The 20,889-nt window shown below is 38.1% G+C and overlaps 1 protein-coding gene across 3 annotated transcripts in view; it reads left to right on the forward strand.

The window, feature by feature from the left end:
- Positions 1-20,889, forward strand: part of Pak3 (p21 (RAC1) activated kinase 3) — a 327,193-nt gene that overhangs the window by 126,672 nt on the left and 179,632 nt on the right. The window contains exon 3 of one of the 3 annotated variants that reach the window (XM_063246284.1): positions 10,413-10,463. The exons of the other annotated variants lie outside the window; for them this stretch is intronic. The gene's annotated coding sequence lies outside the window, so the exon portion shown is untranslated. The remainder of the gene's footprint in view (positions 1-10,412; positions 10,464-20,889) is intronic. 3 annotated transcript variants of the gene reach the window in all.

Genomic DNA, 20,889 nt, shown 5'->3' on the forward strand with positions numbered 1-20,889 from the left:
GCTAGCTAGCAAGCTGCCATCTTCCCAGCTATCTATTTTCAAATTATTTTATAGAAACATGTCCAACTTATACTAGAAATGTATGAGAATGTTCATCTGACAATTATTGCCAACACTCAGCCATCTAATTTTTGAAGAACAATCTTGTTCATTTAATGAGCAAAATTTGCATTTTAACTGTTGTTTGCTTTTTATTTATACTAATAAAATACTAGATGAGCCAGAACACTGATCATGTTGTTATCCAAAACTCTGGGAGACTGAGGCAGAGAGAATGTAAATTGTAATCCAGCTTGACCAACTTAGTTGTTTATTATTATTTAGGTATTTGAGTTCCTGTCTCAAAAAAAAAAACACACAGAAAGTCTGTAGATGGGCTGTGTGCCAAGATCTTGCCTTCAATCCTCAGTACCATAAAAATCTTCCTCTCCCAAAATAAAATACTACGTGAGGTTGAATAAATTTTACATATTAATTAGCCATTTACAGTTTCTCCTTTAAAATTTATTTGTATATTTCGCCTATTTAACAAGACAGCTTCAGTATTTTTCTTAACAAATGTGTATGTTCTTTATATACAAAGGCTACCAACACTCTGTCATATTATGGTGATAATTTTCTTTAGATTGCTGATTCCCTACAAGTGTTTTTGACAAGACTTTCTTCTGTGGTTTATTTGGGCTGGGGGAGACAGCTTTTTAAATCTTCCCACAACATTTTGTTTCAAAACTTAGTCTTTCCTTGGTATTGTGTTTTTTGTCACTTGAGGAAAGCAAACGTGGAAGTTCTGGGTAGAAGTAGAGTGCATATTGTCTTCCCCTTAATGATAGAACCAATTATAGGATAACCCTGGCAAGAAACAAAAAGTGAGCTTATTAAATAGTAGACAATGGATTTCTATTTTATTCTAATACAGTTCCTGGTACAGTACTTAGTACCTGAGTACCTGTTGTATTCTAATACAATATAGTAAGTGCTGAAAAAAAAGCAACTTTGTTGAAAAGTTAAAACAAGTATGAGTGTCTCCCAAGAATCATGTATTGTCATGTGTAGCCCCATGATTTATCATCTGGTTATGAAGGGACTATCTTATTTTATTCTTTCCCTCAAACTCTTTTCAATATGTACATTGGTAACAGATATCTATAGGTATTCTTAGGGCTTGTATTGTTTTGGTTTGGTTTATGCAACAGAATCTTGCTATGTTGCCCCAAGTAGGCCTCAAACTCCTGGGCTCTGGTAAACCTCCTGCCCTAGTCTCCCAAGTAGCTGCTGGGACTATAGGTATGCACCACCATGCCCAGCTTTTCATAGGTCTTTTAACACTAATAGTTTATCTTCAACAAGGAGCTCAGATGGTACCTCAGGTTTCTTGTGAATTTTGTGGAGAAGCAACCTAGTGATTAGAAGCCCAGATTTTAGCGACAGAAAGATCTAAGTTTAAATCCAATTTCTGAAATTTACTAGCTTTTTAGTATTTGGCAAATTATTTGACACCCTGGTGCTTCAACTTTCATCTCTGTAAAATTCAGATGATAGCACTCTCAACTTCATAGGATAGAGGTGATTCTGAGGGTTAAAGTGACATAATATATGCGAAGCATCAAGCATGGAATAGGTAAAGCTATCATGAATAACATCTACAAGTATTATTAATAGTAATAATGTATTATGTATTCGGGACAGATGGCAAGGTTCAGGCCAGCATCAGGGACTGTACCATAAAAGGCACTGAGTGAGAAGTTCCAAGACATAGATTCAAGTTAAGATTTTATATCAAGTCACTATGTGACTTTGGAGTCATTCCTTTCCTTCTGTACACCTGGTAGTTTGACAATCAGTGTCCTGCCATCCCTTGCTCACCTAGTCTGGAGTGTTAGCTCTACCATTACTGAAGCAATGATTCCAGCAACTTAAGCTGCTTTACAGGGAAGCATAGTAAAGGCCTTCCTGAGGAGAAGCATAATGTGGTCTGCTGAACTTCAGGAAGAAAAAATAACATTATCAGTTGTGTACAAGTTACAAAGGGGAAGACAGTTTCAGCCTAATAAAAGAGTGTTTCAGAGTGCAGTGCTTAAGTGCATAGAGTCACAGCTACATTGCCCAGGTCAGAATCCTAACTCTGGCATTTTCCAGTTGTGTAATATTAGGCAAGTGTTTTAGTCTCTCTGACAACTTAGCTGTGTCACCTGTGACATATGAATATTAAAGGTGTCTCTATTTTAAGATTGCCAGGAAAATTATATAGTTTAATGGGTTTGATTTGCTTAGATCAATTACTGACATATGTGTAGTGTGACATAAGTTTCCTAGCTACCAAAGCAGAAAATTGAGAGCTTGCTAAGAATTGGGGGATATTCTTTGATGAGTAGTGAGTTCGCCTTCACTCTGAAGACATCAGCAGAGTCTGATAGTTTTAAATCTTTTTAAGAATTAAAAGAGGATTCCACAAGGTGGACTTCACTGTCACTTCCTGATCAGAAATGCTGTGGCTTGCCTTCGAAGGTCACCCAGCTAGCTTTTTCCTCCTCTGCTGCTCTCACCCTCATTTGAGCTTGTCTTTTGTTGTATGGCATTTTAAAACTGATCTGTGAAATTCAGTGGTACAAAGAGCAGTCATCTCTTACTACCCCTTTCTTTCCCATGAATCAGCTATTATTTTGAAAGCCACTTTTACTTGTTGCCTCCTTGTCAGATCCTGGGCAAATCTGATTGACAGGAGGTTTTGAGGAAACTGTTTCATTAATGTGCTGGGTGCCAATTGATGATTTACAGTCTTCCATTTGTAAGGTTCCTGTTGCTATTAAATGATAATTATCATATCATAAAACTGATGTCATTAGTTTGTCAGCTTTATATTTGACCTAGCTATAACTGCATCTGCCATTTGACTTTAGTCTCTTACTTGGGCAGAGAACAGCATTCATTCGCCTACCCTTCACCACCTGTCATGCTTACTAAAGACCAAGAAGAATCTGCCTCTATGTGAGGTTGCTCAGTGACAGGCCATGAGAGAAAGTGCTGAAGTTACTCTAAGCTCAGTGGACCAAACTGATGCTTTAATAGACCATGTAGAAAAAGGGCAGTGGGAGAAATAGGGCAGAAATGATTTCTTACTTGGAGAACCAGGCTTGACTGCAGCCCGCACAGAAGCAGTTTGCTGAATGATTGGAAATTGGATATCAGCATTACCAGCCCTGAACAGGACTGGAATATACACCAGAGGCAAAACAAGATGTGAACACATTGCTGAATACATCTCTCTAGAGAAGATAGGCTCATGGGTTCTCTGTGGCTCAGAAGTGATCCCCTCAGGCACATAATTCCTAGGATCTTGGATGAGGCAAGCCTGATGACCTTGAGGCTTTAAGGGGGCATCTTGTAAGTTAGAGAAGGGCTAAGGCCCTGGAGCTCTTTAAAATCCTCCAAGAAAAGTGGATGTAGCAGAAAATTGCTCCTAAGATACCATCAGATTAGTGGAAAGCAAAGGTTTGCCTGTACTGAAGACTCAAACAAGGTAGAGAGAGAATGCCACTGAACAGCTGCAGATTTGTCCTTGGAACTGGAGACCTTGAGTTCATGTCCCTGCTTGGACAAGTTCCAATGGATAAGAGGCTTAATCTCCTCCAGTCTTAATTTCCTTTAAAACAGAGATAATAATGTTTCTGACCCATTGGCTTGTTGTGAGAGGTTCATAAGGTAGAATGTAGATGAGTACTTAGCACTTTTAGGCAAAAGCTAAACGCCTGGTAAATACGAACTGTTAAAATTATTATTATCATCATCATTTTATGTAAGTTATTGGAAATAAATATAATTATGTAAGAAAATTTAATGCTGTTTAATATTATTAAATGATTTTATTTAAATATAAACATTAAGTATGTTAAGATAGATCTAATTATTTGGTGCATACTAAATATCATATTAAAACTGTTATTAAAAAGAGAAAAAAGAAAAGTGGTGATAGGGTAGTTAAACACATAATAAATCATGGTTCACACTCTCAGTTGTGTTACCAATTCCCTGTGTCTGGTTAAATCACTTAGCCTCCAGCATCATAGGACTAACCGTGAAACATATTGTACAAATTAGATGAGCAACTCCCCACCTGCAATTACTCATGTAATACCCTGCACAAAGTAAACTATGATTTAGATTTATTTCTCATTATTATTGTTATAGGTTTTTTAAAATCTCTGCAACTCTTACTCCTTTTGTGATTCTACCAGTCTTTAACCTGCACTTCTAAGCTATACATTCTACAGGGAAGTCCAGAGTGACACTGGTGGTTTTCTGGATGGGCAGAGATTGATGGTCAATTGCGATTGAGACTATGAGGCCCTAGAGAATATTTCAATGGTAGTGGAAAGAGAATAAAGCATTGTTAGGACCCCAACCTATTAACTACAGTCATAGCTTTAAAAGGTAATCATATTCTAATGGCCCCCGCAGCAGACCCAGTACCATGATATAGCCTCCTTCTGCAGCCCCCATCCTACCATCTATGTCCATTCCTGGCTGACTCATTTACCGCTTTTCTTCAAATGTTTGCTAAAAGCTTCCCAAAGCAAGAAGCCTCGAGGCTGCCGAGCATCTGAGAGAAATGAAGCAATGGTTTCTATGACAATGCTTTGGCACTTATTAGTGTTTGTGTAGGTACTGAGGCAAGAGTTCGGGTCCAGACTGGCCCTTGCTGGGAAGAGTAGAAGAAAAGAGGACTGAGGATACAGAATTGCTCTCACATTGCCCTGCTGGGTGGTAGCTGTAGGGACAGTTATGGGAGTGTTTGGGACACAATTTGACCATATGGCTTTAGAGGCATGCTTTTACTACTCTTTAGGGAGCTCCAGTGCCACTTAAGTCACTCAGTAGTCCCTGTCTCTGCCACCAGTTCAGCTTCCCCAAATATCCCTTTATCATGCAGCCAACACCTCTGCCCTGAACCTTTGCTACTTTTTCCCCACTATCTACAGATAAAGCTTAAATTGTGATGTTTGAAGCCTTACACACTCTCTTTTCTAGAAGCTTGGGCCAGCTCTCTAACTCTACTCTGTTTGCCTTCTACCTCAGCAATACTGCTTCCACTCCCTGTCGCCCTGCAGGGGTTTCTTCTTTCTTTCTCTCTTTCCCTTATCATCCTCTTTGCTTAGAGTTCCTTCAACCTTGTGTCATGTATCCAGCATGAACCATTCAAGACACGTGTTGAACTTCATTTTTTTCAAAAGTTTCTCTGACCATCCCAGCATGGTGGAAACTCCTTTTTGAGCTACAATTGCATTACTGTTCAGAAATCACATGAAGTTGGCACTTAAGAATATACTACCTCTTCCGTTATCTTTACTACTGCTTATGTTTCTATTCAACTAGAATAGAGCTTCTTCCCCAAAATGGAACATTTTCATTTTTTTTTTGTCTCTAAAGCACCTGATATAGTGGCTTGCTCATAAGGAATTAATTAGCCAACATATTCAGAGGATTTAGTCCAGTGTCTAACCCTTGAACACTTTCTCTCTCTCTCTCTCTCTCTCTCTCTCTCTCTCTCTCTCTCTCTCTCATATGCTGGGTTCAAACACAGGGCATTACGCGTGCTAGTTCAGTGCTCAAGCACTGAGATACAATCCCACTCTCAGCCACAAATAGTTCTTGATTGATGTCTTCATAATCCCCCACCATTTCTATTCATGGGATGCCTATGACACCCCTGGGCATTCGTTTAGTATTACTTAGAACACTCATGAGCCATTTGGCTGGCAAAAATCAGTGATTAGCCACTGACCTAACCTCTCCTGCTTCCTAACTGTCTGCTTACTACTCCAGCCATCAGGGTAGGGTGTTGTAATTTTCAGAACCTAATGAAGAATGGAAATGTGAGGCCTCTTGTAAAGAAATTAAGAATTTCTTGACAGCGAAAGAAGAGATTTAAAATAAGAACAGAGCTCTTGTGAGTGTAGGAACTTAGGGCATGGCACAGGTTGTGTTGCACTTTCAGGAAACTAAAATTACTATCATACTCACTCCCCTGTGCTGCTCCCAAAGCTCCTGTAACAAGAAACAGAGGATTTTCACATGTAGCAAAAACATACCAAATGATTCTGGATTAATTTACCAAGATTCTGTAACTGTGAACATTTTTCTTTTGCCCTGATTTGCCTTTTCCCAGACCCTGCTCATTCCTTTACTGTTCCGATGCCTGTGCTCTCGGCTTCTCACTCCCCAGTTCCTAGGAAATTGGGCTGTAATGGAAATGTATCTTTTTATGTCCTTTTTGTTCCCAAGTTCTGATTTCATTTAAGTCAATCATGGCTACTTTTGGGACTGACATCATAGATATTCCCCATCCAACATTCCATTTGCAGGACAACAAAGCAATAGAGAAGATGAATGTTCAAGAATTAAAAAGTTCTTACTAACATCTCAAAATAAGTAGAAGAGGAGTTCAAAGTTTCCTAACACAAAGAAATGACAATAATCATGATTTGATCATTGAACTTTTTTACATGTATCGAATTATCATAGTGTGCTTTATTCATATGTATAATTGTTATGTGTCAATTCAAAACTACAAAATCTCACTGGAGAGTATGTCATTGTGGCAATTAAGGTGGATTGTCAACTTGATTGGCTCTAGGATGCGCCTCAACACACTTCTGGGACTCTCTGGGTAGGACAGAGAGGTATGTTTTTTGTCTTGTCTTCTTCTCTGGCACTATTCTGCTGCTATGTTTCTTGGCCACCATAATCTAAGTAGCTTTGCAGTGCCATACCCTTCCATCATCCTTCCTTCTATCATGAAGCCAGCTGATAATGGACTAGATCTCCTAAAACCATGAACAAAATTTAACCTCTTATTCTTTAAAATGTAACTGTTAGGTTTATATTTTGTCTCAGTGATGAGAAAGATTGCTAATACAGTCATAGATTTTAAATCATAGTTTTACTCTTCACATTGATATCAGACCTTAGAACACTCTTCACTGCACTTCTTTATACATAATAATCATCATTGTAATATCTGTCTCTGAAGAGTCTCATATTTGAAGTCTCCAAGGGTTTGTCTCTGTTGTTTACTTTTGTATAAGTTTTTTTTATAAATTCTCATGTGCTAGTCATTGTATTAGAAAACTATTTGTAGGAATAGCGAGACTTAGAATTAAGTTGTCTTTCTTCAGAATTTGTGTTTGCTTAAGCCGGGATCTCAGAATACCACTAATCTGGAGCCATCTCAAATTTACAATTTGATTTTTTCTGGACAGTATAAACTCAAGTTTAAGGTCAACAGGGTACATGTGTGGTTTACTCTTGTCCTATAGTTATAATTCTTAGGAACCCTAGGAACCCTTAGGCGTATTTCCTACCAGGCTTCTTACCTTCTTTTGGCTCTGGGTTGTGATTTCTGTCTTCTTTGACTTACAAGATTTTCAACATGGAAGTTCAAATTTGGCATCAGAAATTACCGTTTTTGCAAAAGTAACTACTTCTACCCTTACTCAGCTGTGTAGGTTCTCATTGTTACTTCATTTTTGTCTTATGACACTATCTTGTAAGTTCTTTATTGCTTTTAAGAAGACTTAAACACATGCTTGTCATTTTAGCTGCTTTCAACCATTATAACAAACCAAAAATATACTACGTACAATTCTCTCATCATGCTTTGAAAAGGATGCAGGTAGACTGGAAATATAAATTAAGCTATGTATCTATCTATCTATCTATCTATCTATCTATCTATCTATCTTTGCAGCTGAGAAAGCTCCTTGAAGTTAGTTCCCTAGAGCCACAGAGTGAATTAGTTTCAGAGCTGAAAGGAGAACTCAGGATTCCACAGCATGTTATCACTACATTCCCAAGTAATAGAGTAGTATTATTTCCCAGTGTCCTGCAGATACATTCCACATATGCCAAGTGTAGAAGGGTGTCCATCACTTGATCCTTCTTTTCTCCCTACCTTCTCTCATGATTTTATAATTTTTCTTCCTAAAGAGCAAGACTTGTTTTATTCATTTTGATATTCAGTCACAATGCTTTGTATAAGAAACCCATAGAAAAAGAGTTGGACATAATTTTTTTTAAAGTCATGTCAAGGTACAGACTTTTTTTCCTTTCTTTCCAAATACTCCCAAAGTTATCCTGGTAGTGGAAAAATAAGTTTTGTGCTGGGGCCTGACCAATGGCAGATATATAGAAACCTTCTTAGGTACTGAAATGGGTTGGCAACCATTGATGATGAGCAAAGTCTCTACCATCTACCCTTGCCTCCTACCCTACAGTAGCAGTATACAGGTGCAGTTTTGCACCAGAAATTTGGAGTGCTTTTGCACATGAGTGCTAATTTCTTCATCTACACTGTCATCTATTATTATGAGAAGTTGATCTTAGAATGTGTTTCATAGGTTTGTGGAACAAAAACTCCAAGAAAACCTACCATTTTGGTAAGGCACACCTAAGTAGATCATTAAGATTGTGAATCCCCTTTTTTGGAGGAGCCCACTTAGGAGACTCATAAATAACTGAAAGATGAAAGATTCAGGATGTGACTTATGACAGGAAATCTTGGAGTGGTATGACACAGACTCTGCAAGGAAGCCCAGTGAACAGATATTCCAGCCACGGTGCTCCCCAGATCTTTCCTCCTCTCTTACCCTCTCCAGTGAATGACTTCCATTTTACAGGTTAGATCCTATTAACACTTCTTCCCAAGGATCCTTGACAAATATCATATGCATAATCAGACACAGGTGCTTGGAAACAAGTCAAAAAGGGAAAGCAATAGGAAAAGTGCCCAAAATATATATATATATATATATATATATATATATATATATATAAAGTTATCTTAGATGTCAATTTGAAAGCATTAAGTTGGTTGACACTGGCAAATGTCAAAGCCACACTGCTAACATTTTCCACTATGTTACGAGCAGATACTTTTAGGTTTCCAGGATTATATTCTCATTTTAAACAGTTATGTTTTATGGTATTTGAATATAGCATTTCTGTTAATATTTCAGAAGAATTATAGTTAGTTTAACATACAATTATGGATTTTTTTCATTTAAACAACAGATTTCACTAAGCTTGTTATCTTGCTGTGTGGTATGTTTGCACTCAGTGCCTGTTGTTTATCCAGGGTAGTAAGAAGGAAGCTAATAGGTAGTTGAGAATGTAAAATAATTAGAAAGATGTATTCACTAAAGAAAAGTTGGGTCTAGTCTGTTAAAAATCACTTGTCTTAACTGGAAGTAATGGCTTCTCTCTTGCAAGAGGCTCTCTTGTAATAAGCACTATTTGTCTCCCTCTAGAAAGTTATGGTTTTAGGATTCTATGCAACTGCATCCAGAGCTGAATTTTACTCCATCTCAGCTCCTATATTCACTGACCAAGGCTGGGCTAGAATGTGAGACAGTAGGCAACACTCAGTTGCATTTGTCATGTTACTGTGAGACTCTAAAGGACAAAAACTTTACAACAATGGTCACCTCTATTTGACCCCATTTCTGAGCTTTGTTTCTGCCATTGCCATTCCTTTTTGTCCAGGTAACCTATCCTTCTCATTTACTGATCTAAGTTTCACCCTGTAACCTTATCTCTTATTGTTAACAAGGGCCAACTTGATCGACCTGCTCAACTGGGGAACAGAGCAGAACCTTGACTGATGATGGGGAAAGAAGCTGTATGGGAGCAGAAACTGGGAAAGGCAAAAAGGGTCACTTGCTGAGCAAAGACTATTTGCTGCCCACTGTGATGGATGATTTTCTGTCAGCTAAAAGAATGATTGAGATAGTCTAACATAAAGAATGGGAAGCTGAATTCTTTTCTCTACAATATATGGAATGTTATGGGCTAAGAGGAGTTTGATTCCATGAGGAGTTCACCTGTGGTCAGAAAAGTGCATGACTTTAAACAATTCGCTTTCCTTAGCTGGTCTTCAGTTTACTCCTCTGTAAATGGCTACATAGTATTTGATCAGTTTAGCACATATACTTGCAAAATTAAAAGTGATACAGATTACAGTGCTTAGAAAATTATAAAAGATTATTTAATATTATCTTAGTCAGCTTCTGGGAGCTGTGATAAAATATCCGAGGAAATCAACTTAAAGGGTTGAAAGGTGTATTTTAGCTCACGGTTTGAGAGGTTTCAATCCATGGTCACTTAGCTCTGTTTCTTCTAAGCCTGTGGTGTGGCAGAACTATCACGTGAGAAGGATATGGCAGAAAAAACTGCCTTTATCATGGCAACCAGGAAGCAGAGAAAGGGAGAGACAGAGACAGGAACAGAGAGACACAGGGAAACAGGGAGAGAGATAGAAACAGATATAGAGACAGAGAAAGTGAGCCAGAGGGAAAGAAGCTTAGGACCAGAGATAGCCATCAAAAGCATAATTCTAATGACTTACTTTATCCTTTTAGGCCCCACTTCCTAAGTTCTATCACCTCCCAATGCCATCAAACTACAAATCTGTAAGTATATTTGTCTATTGGTGAAGTTAAAACATTCATGTTTTGTTTGCCTTCCAAAAACTCATCAGCTAGCCACCAACTCTTCAACATAATGAGCCTTTTCGAGGATCTTAATTCTAACGAACATTGGGCAAGATAATATAGAGTGATAATTAAGACCCACACGACAGCTAGGGTGAGAGATCCTGGATTTCAGCCCACTTTTCACCTTGGTTAAGTCACTTAACTTCTTTGTACCTTAGTCCCCACATCATAATCCTTAATGCAACAGAACTTGCCTAACACTACAAGTCCATATATATTTTATATAACTGTCTCAAACCTAGGGAAAAACACTTAACCTTGTCCTAGAAAACATATATATCATGACACCTGGCCTTATGAGATGTGCTCAGGCTTCCCCAGTAGATGAGAGACAAGCCTCTTTAAAACTATCTGCCTCTGAAGTACTGCCATAATGGGATTCATTTACATAAATCAAGACACTTTTTAACTTTTCATAAATACGTTCCCTGTGCCTGCGTTCCCTTTATGCCTGCACATAAAAGATGAAATAGTTATTCCATCAATCTACAATATGTATCAAATACTTCATGTCATGTATGAGACATAGAAATTAAAATTTAGCCCCTGACCTTAGAGACTTGACCATTTAGTTTGAGAAATAAGGCACATATTCAAACTCAAAATGTTACAAGATCAGATAGTGTTAATTGAGGCTTAAAAGAATATACATTTGTTCTTTATAAGCTGACAATATCGTAACAGTTGAAGTTTGCACAAGCCTTGAGAATTGCAATGGGCTATGGACAATAGAAAAGGGAGGATTCATTTGTTGCAGGAACACTGTGAAAGACAACAAAGCATGAGAGCCTTTCAGCAAGCTGTAATGAATGCAAAGGGCACTAGCAAAGCCCTGGAGATGAGGAAAAATATAGGATCTAAAGGGACCATTGGGTGTCTTAGATTGGCTTCCATCTAGGATACACACAAAGTCTTTTTGAAGGCTAACAAAGCAGGAATGTTTGATCAGAGCTGTGCTTAAATGTCATGAAACAAGGTTTAGCTTATTTAGTAGGCAGTGGAGTGCCACGGGGAACTTTGGAGCAGAAGAATAGCATCATGCAAATTTCATTTTGAAAGGCACTCTGAGCCAGGTACAAGAAATTTCATCTCCTCTGGTCGCTTGAAGGATTTTCCTCTTAGGCTGATATCTTTCTCTTCCACATGATCACTCTTTTTCCTAAAAAATGCAGTAGCAACTTGCTGCCTTCAGAAAACAACCATACAAATAAAAGCCTTCTTTGATTCCATATGGTAATCTAGTTCCTTCCCCATTTCTCTATCACCCCAGTCGCATGACTTCTAGAAAAAAAAAAAAAAAAACAGTCTATACTCATTTACTTCACTTCCTTACTTACCATTTTTCTCTCACCTTGCTCTACACAGGTTCCCACACAAGCATATTATAGTCACTGGTCTTGTCAATATCATTAGTGACATCCAGAGTCACATTCAGTGGACCCCTTTTCTTCAACATTCTATCCCTTTGATTTTCACAACTCCATATCCTCCCAGTTTCCTCATATGCATCTAGCCTTCCCTTTTCATTCTCCTTTTCCTTCCTCCATCCCTCCCTTCCTTGTTTCCTTCCACTACAGGAGATTGAACCCATGGCCTTCACATTGAGCTATATGCCCAGTAGTGTTATATTTTGTTTTAAATTTGAGACAAGGTCTTGCTAAGTAGTTAAATTTCCCAGGCTGAGTTTGATCTTATGATCCTCCTACCTCAGTCTCCCAGTGGGCTAGGATTAAAGATGGGTACCATTCCAATTTTTGTATGCTTAAATTCTAAATGTTGGCACACATCACAGTTCCTTTGACATTATGTACTCTCCTTTATCAATTCTGAGTCTTAAATCAATTCTCTTATAGCTCTACTGTTTAAAGAATTTTGTAATTGCTAATAATATGTCTATGTTTTCAACTCTCATCTTTCCACTAAACCTCAGGCTCATATGTCTTACTGGGTACATAACAGCTCCACTTAGAGGTAAATACCATCTCAAATATATCATGGTCAAAAACATTCTTTGGATCTATATAATAGCCACACCTGTATCAAACTTTTTTTTATTATCAGGCTTCCCCTTATAAGTAATGGTACCATTTGTGCAAGTCAAAAATCTAAACCTTGTTTGTGGTCTTAATTTCTTTCACACAATGCATCTTCTTTATCTATTTCTATTGAACGCCCTCCAAAACATATCAAAACTCCATGCATGCTCTCACCTTGGCCCAAGTTACAAGTGTCTCTTGCCTACATCACTGCAGTACTGTCTTAGTTAGGAGGTATCTTCTTTCCACCTTGATTTTTGCTCTTCTAAAATATTATGAACTATAGGGCCTGCAACAGATTTATCACAGGGATTTCAGAATGAGCTTTTAAAAACGTAAACCATAAAATGTGGTTCTCTTGTTTGGAACTATCCCATAGCGTCCAGCTGCACTTAGAATACAATCCAAAATCCTGATGGTTTTCAGGAACACTATAGGATCTGGCCCTTTGTGCACATCAGCCTCATCTAGCACTACCCACCATCTCATTCACTATATCTTAGACTCACTGGATTTTCTGTTCTGTTAACAAGCTAAATTAAGACCAGTGTACTAGCTTTTGTTTCTTCTTGGGATGTTTCCCCCTAAATCTTTACATGTAATAGGCTTCTTCTTGTCATTTATGTCTTGACATAGAGGTTAACTCCTTATAAAAGCTTTTCTTGACCACCTAAAGTAGTATCCTTTCTTTATCATCACTTTTAACATATAAGCCTGTTTAGTTTTCTTCATAGTACTCATCTCATCACATTATCTTGCTCTCCATCCTCCCACACACACAATTAGAAAGTAAGCTTCATTAGAACCAGATTTGCTATTGTATCTCCCATGGCTGGAACAGTGTCTTGCCTGTAGTAGATGCACACTAAATATACAATTGGATGAATGCTGAATAACCTACTTGGTAGCATAGTGTTTACTGGAGGAAAACATACACAAAGACTTTTAATTAAATTGGTGACGGGCAGAAGCAAAATGAAGGGAAAAAATCAATATTAGATTATTCTTACCCAGATTTCACTTGAAGGTATTTAATACTGAAAACAATGAAAGACTGTTTGTGAGTCCGTATTTCTGTTATAAAGTATCAAAACTGGGACCACAAATCAATAAAGGAATAAGTAATTATCCTACCCATTGATTAATCAGCAAAAGAGAAAGAAACAAATTGTAGTTCATAGGACCTGAGGATTGAATGTTATAGGAGTAGAAGGAAAAGACAATTAAGGATTCAATAATATCTTTGCCATTAAATTAAAACAAAGTTTGAAAGGATAATTTTTGGAGTATGGGAGAGGAAAAAGACAGAATAGACATAGAGCATGCTGTTTTATTCATCTTGTAAAGTATCTAGCTAACAATTTCAATATAGGTCTAGAAGTCACCAGGAAGGATCAAAAGAATGGAAGAAGAAAAAAGGATTGATATTAGAATTGAAAGCAATAGGAAAAGGATTCTTTGAGGAATACAATTAAACTGAAGGATATAAGAAAGTTTCATTTCACAGGATCTATTTATTGAATATCCTAGCTCCCAGGAAACAAAATTTGAAAGTGTAGATTAGAATGACCTGTGATTTTTCTAGCCTTTCCTCCACACTCTTTTATGCAACTATTTTGCACACTCTTTTGAATCACTGTATGGATTCTTTTCCAGGCAGTAGACCCTAAGTATGGGCTATGAGGAAGCACTATGATCCTGTTTGCTATGAGCCCCCTCTTGCCACAGAAATGTTTAGATAAACAAAGCCTCTGAATGACTTTGCAGTCTTTTGGAGAAGAAGTACACTTTTAAAGTCATCACTCCAGGTTTTCCCTTCCAATATAATCCACATTTTGAACCTTCAAACACATTAGGGTTCATGCAACCACATCATCAATTTGTCCCCAGCATGGAAATCTTTGCAAAGCCAGCTTATTCCCTAATGCTGTCAGGTGAAGTACTTTTGTTATTATCTTTTTTACTCTCTACTGACCTGTGGCTTGACCAGATGAAGCAGCTCATGTAAGCAGAACTGATTTGAGGCTCACAGACCTCTAGGTTTGGATATTCAGTTCACAAGGAGTTATTAGCAACATTTTCAGACTGTTATTCTTCCCTTTCCTTTTGCTATTAAGTAAAGCTTCATTCCCCCAGCTGGGCTTCATCATGGACTGCTGGGAGCCAAGAGACTATCACAGACTGATTGTTCTGCTTCTGTTTCTGATAGGTACCAGTCAGTGTCAGGGATTATGCAGAGTATATAATTGGGTTCCTAATGAGGACAAGATATAGAGTGTTTGGTGTCAACTGAAGGGTTTATTTGTCTTATGTCTATGTCTAGATCCCACTAGGCAAATTTTGTAGGTATGTGAAGGGAGGCTATAAAATAGAACTCACAGAATACAGTGGCAAGTTTCCTAAGGTGAATTCAGTTGTGGGTTTTGGGTTTTAGCAGAAGAGAAAAGACAGTGGTCAGAGTGGACTGTCACCTTCTGAACAAGAAAAGTGTCTGAATTCTGATTCTGGAAAAGGATTTTACCTCCATTGGAGGAAAAAAAGAGGATGCATCACTGTAGCAGTTACTTTGTTTGATCTGTTTACCTCTTTATCTTCAGAGTCTAGAATAACAAAATGTATTAGCTATGAGAGTGAGTGAAAAGATTTGAATATAAATTCCAAATCTTTGCAATAATATTGATAAACAGCCCGTCTAGTACAAAACTTTCCTTTCACCATAAGAATTTAATTTTGTGTAACAGTTCAGACAGTAACCCCACAGACATCACTTTTTAAATGGTCTTGTGCCCATTTGCTCCCTTTTTGTTTTGCTCTGGACTTATGCTTCCACATTGAAGATGTTTTTCCCCTGAGTTAGTAATCATGATAAGCTCTATTTCTCTATTCCTTCTCTTGCTTTGCTTGGTTACTGACACAATCTGAGTCAAGCCAAAGAGCCATATTGGGCAACAAAAGGTGATGATTCGCTTGTAATTAAAATGATTAGGTATGTCTCAGTCTGTCACTTAGAGCCATCATAAATATTAGGCCAAAACATACTCTTATTGGGGGACAAGAGCTGAAATTGGTCCTAACTGGAGCTCTATAGTTCACACAGAAGGTGAGTCCACTCTCAGCACTCCCTAGGTCATTGCAAAATAAGAAACTGAGGAGCCCAGAAGACAAATAGGCCCATAAAACAGTGAAATAGCCGCCACCTTCTACCTTTGGCCCTGCTTGAGTCTGGCTCTTTAATCAGTTTAATTTAAAAAAACTCTAGTCATGTACTAACAACTGCCTTAGCTTTTCTTACCATCTCTAGAAATTCCTTAGGAAACTAATTTAATGTAAGGTTAACATGAGCAAGAGCTGAAGAAGCAGGCAAGTGTCACAGGACATAAACAACCTATTAAGTCAGTAACACAGGCAAATGAGTTATGTACAACAAATGCTGAAATGCCAACCAGAGGGTCCTCAAAAAGTATTTTTTGTAGCTGTATTTTTTTCTCATGGATAATGGAGTGATAGTGAGATTTCTTCTCTTAATTTCTCTACTTCATTGTGCTAATAATAATAGCTAACATTTACTAAGTACATATTCTATGCCTTCTGTCTTAAGTATCTTATGCATATTGCCTCACAACTGAATTCAGTCCTCCTAATGATTCCCATTGACCAGGTGCACTTACTACTGTCACTGATTTATAAATGATGAAGCTGAGGCTCAGAATAGTGACAGTTTCCTGGGTCATATAGTGACCAAATCATCAAGACAAGAGTTGAATCAAGATTCTGTAACCTCAAAGCCAATTCTGTTACCAGTGTGTCATAAGAATAGCACTGCTTCTTTTGACTGTTTTATATGCCATGATTTTTTTCTTTTTCTTCTTCTTTTTTTTTTTTTTTTTTTTTTTGTCTTTTTGAGACAGGGTCTCATTATACAGTTCATGCTGGCCTTGAGCTCACTTTGTAGCCCAGGCTAGTCTCGAATTTGCAAGAATCTGCCCGCCTCAGCTTCCCAAGTGCTGGGATTACAGGAGTATAAGTCATGATTTTATAAAGTTTTAAAGCTTCTTTCATGAAAAAAGGGATCTGACATCCTCACACCCTTTTATTCATGTCAGAAAAGTACAAAAGGTAAATATATAATGGTATATTATGTATTGTGTTTTTTGTTTGTTAGTTTATTTTTGCAGCACTGGTAATTTGACCAATGGCTAATGCACTGAAATACATCTCCAGTCCTTTCTAGTCTAGTCTAGTGTAGTCTAGCCTAGTCTAGTTTTAAATTTTGAGACAAGGTCTTACTGAGTTGCCAAGTTGCCCTGGCTGGACTTGAACTTGTGATCCTCCTTTCTCAGCCTCTCAGAATGCTGTGATTACAGGTATCATACTGTATTTGTTATTAAGCTATGGTAGCTTTGACTGGAAATTTTTTTATTTTGCATATTTCCTCGCAGGTATCTAATATACACAATTACATTATATTAATATATATTTTCCTGAAATATATGACAAACCCCTTGTATAACTAAGATGAAGGATATCAGAGGCTTGGCATTTTAATATGTTTTCATCCAGAATGGAACTCTAAAGTTAAAATTCAAAGCACTGTAATCTCTAGGTACTAATGAGGTGAGTTGTGTTTATGTTATGGTTTAGATCTACAATGTTCCCCCAAAATCCCATATGCTTGGATAATGGAGACATTATATTCACCAGTGAATTGATCTATTGATGAATTCATAGCTAAATGTGTTGTTAATATCTAGTGACTGGTTGGAAGAAGTGTGTTACTCGGGCATGTGCCTTCCCTCCCTGGCTCCTCTATTCATCGTGTGCTTCCTGGTGGTTGTGAAGCCAGTAGCTTTCCTTAACTGTACCTCCCACAATGCTGCTTTGGCATTGGAGACACCCACACATGCACTGAATCCCCCCCACTACGGCAAAAAAAAGCCAAATCAAGTCTATCCTTCAAGATATGGGTATCAGGCATTTTGTCCCAGTGGCAGAAAACCTAACTAACAAAGTTCAACAACTGTTGAGGAATGAGTTTTATCAGTGGTGCAGGTGTGAATGACAAAGTTGGGGCCACAATAGTTCCCAATGCTGGAGGATCTCGATGCTTTTTGTTAGCAAACTACTAGTATTTGCCACTGGGAGTGGGAGGATTGAAGACTAAGTAAATCTATGATTTTAGCAACAGATTCAGAACTGTCACCGTGTTTCTTTCTTTGCACAGACACCGGATGACTGAAATGTGTAGGCATTAACGGTCAACAATATGCAGTCTTTGTAGAGTTCCTTACATGCTATAATTGCTCAAAGATTCATTCCAGGCCCAGGACCTTTAGACATCACTGCGTATCACCAAACAGGATCTTGCCAAGACTGAGACACTCATATCATGCTTCCTCCAGTAGGGAAGCTTTCATTCCATGTGGGACCCTTCAAAATGTACCATACCACACAGGAAGCCCTAACCCACCCCAGACCCTTTTCCTCTGTCCTTATATAGCCTTTCACAGCCCTTGACCACTGAATTGGATAATCCTAAATGGCAGTTTTTTAAGCCAAGGTCCACATCGTCACAGTGTATACATCAGGACACCTCTCCTTGCACCTGTCGGTGCTCCATGTACCAACAGACAGTCCTTGCTTTTATGAGAAGCTATATCCTAACATGAAGCCTTCACTCTGGCCTTGCCTTCATGGCCTCTTTTTACTCTGTGAGGACACCCTTATTCAAAGGTGACATCTAATTGAACTTTCCAATATGATGCTGGCCTTACCCAATCCATTACTGTGTTACCACTGGGCAAATCATAAGATCATTCTTTGCCACCAACTACCACTTCCCTTGAGACAGAGTACAGATTATGTCATTGATAGGCTTCTGTGATAATAACCTCAGCAGCACTCATTTTCACTCGGGCCTATGCCACTACTTTTCCAAAGAAAGGCAACTCTCTTCCACACCAGTGTCCACATCTTACCATGAGCCCAGTGTAGTCACTTTCAAGAGCCTGTAATCAGTATTGCATGACCCTGAAGGACAGATAAACCTGTGATTAACCATAGCACTGCAAGGATTCTAACAAAGTAATTTTGTAAGGAATTTGAAATATGTTATTTTAAAAAGTGTAGTCATAATGACAAAAATCACAGTTTTTATACATATATTGTATGGTTTAGAGTTATTTCCACTTGAATTGCAGAAAGAATGAGCATCAAAGTCTTTGTAGGAATTAGTTTCCAAAGACCCTTTTTCACTTGCCCTCTTTGTTTCTCTGCATGCAGTGAGCAAGCCATCTTCTACCATCCAAAGTTCTTCCCAGGACTAGCCATTTCTTGCCTAGTATAGCAATTTTGCAGCTAGGAACAATACTATCCAGAATACACTGATATGACCATATCAAGTGTTAAAATATTGAAGTACTTCTCTATTTATAAAGAATCATCGTTCTGAATCTTCTCCTTACTGTTCTTCCTTCAATGCATCCATCATTATCGCACCTGCCTTATATCCTCCCTAAGTATCCCTGGACCTTCTCATAATATAACAATGGAAGGCATAATACCTACTACAACCTTGTATTCCATGACTTATAATGATGAGTCAGTGCCCATTCACACTATGTTGTTAAATATTTTGGATATTATCTTCTCCTATAATCACTGCACCAAAAATTGTACAGCTCTCCAGGACCTATAACCTACGTTCACTTGCCACTTGCCAAATGTATTCCAAATCAGGACAGACTGCAACACTTAATACATGTTATGTGCAAAACATTGGTCAATACTACCACTTCCTGTACTCATGTATACTCTGTCTTGAGGCAAACTCTTGAGTGGAGGTGTCTCAAGAGAACCCTTCGTAAGACAGCCCTGCAGGTACTATTGATCTCTGCATACCTTGTGGCAAATTTTGACAATACCTCCTTTTTATTTATTGATATTATCTGTCACTTCTTACTGCCCCATAACCTGGACAACCCATGCATACTGCCCTAACATAAGGAAATGACTTACAAAGTTAGATCCACATAAGCCAGTACTGGTCCTTGCAAACTGAGACAAACTATGACCAAATTCAAGTCCACCTAGAAAAATAATGGCAAATCTTTAGTTTTCAATTGATATGAACAGCCCACTGTGGCACACATGCCATAGGTTTGGCATTACTGACCTAGGATATAGCCTGTCAGTCCCTTATATGCCAACTTTTCAGCATTAGAGAAAACTGGTAAACAATATCTGTGATACCATTTCTAGCAATTTGAATGACCTTCTCAACAGTCAGGTCTAAAATTCCTCTGTCCCTGACAAAAATCTGTAGCCCTTACAAACAAGTGAAACCACTCAGTACAATAACTGCAATAAAAGCAAGGCCATACTTGCTTTTTACACAGCATGAGTATATCACCTAGGGTTCACTAGATGAACAAAACTTTACAAAGCAGGTTTTTGGTGTCTTCTTGTTGAGTCAGGGGTGGAAGAATGCAAAAGGGCATGCTGCTGGAAAGCAAGAGGATCCAGTCAAAAGTTGAATGCTTGGAGCTCATTTTAGAGTCTATTTTCAAGTCTGTATCAGAGAACTTAAGGGTGTTCAGTAGAAGCCTGAAGGAGCTGGGGGTGAACTGGAAGAGTCAAGAGCTCCCCTAAAGAAGAAAGAGAGCAAACTACCTTCTTCAATGCCCTTTTTGTTCCATATAGGCTGAAAACATTTTTGTTGGTGTTATTCACATCCAGAGTGGATTTTCCTTCTACATTTTCTGGCTTGCCAATCAATCATCTAGACATACCCCCAAACTGTGCTCCATTAATCCAACATGCATTTTTAATTCATTTAAATAGACACCTCTATTAACTATCACAATGAGCTAATCCCTGAGCATACCAAGTTTCTAAATCAACCATCAGTGCTGATTAGACAGCCACAAACAGCCACTTCTCAACTTAAAGCAAACCTCACTGGGCCAGTGAACAAGCATCGCCCTGCCAAATCTGGGCAAATTTTGAGCAGAATGAAGAATCTTGAAGGAGATTACAAAGTGACTAGAACCCACAGGAATCTCTTCTAATGCAGGAGGCAATCAAGGATCAGACATATATTGCTGCATTATTCTCATTCATATTCCCCTTTTCCTCCTCTTCCCTTCATCTTCCACCTATTTCTTAATTCCTTCTTCCTCTTTAATTACATTCTTTAGCCACCTTTCCCATCCCATTCACTGCTACATTGTATAAGTTTTACAATAATTTTGATAAGTTCCTAGTCTCTTTTAGGACACAGGAATATTATTAACTTTTAAGATAATACC

This window comes from Cavia porcellus, unplaced genomic scaffold (assembly GCF_034190915.1).
Source record: "Cavia porcellus strain 051 isolate PalLab524CR breed Dunkin Hartley unplaced genomic scaffold, mCavPor4.1 scaffold_3, whole genome shotgun sequence".
In the NCBI taxonomy this organism is placed as follows: Eukaryota; Metazoa; Chordata; class Mammalia; order Rodentia; family Caviidae; genus Cavia; species Cavia porcellus.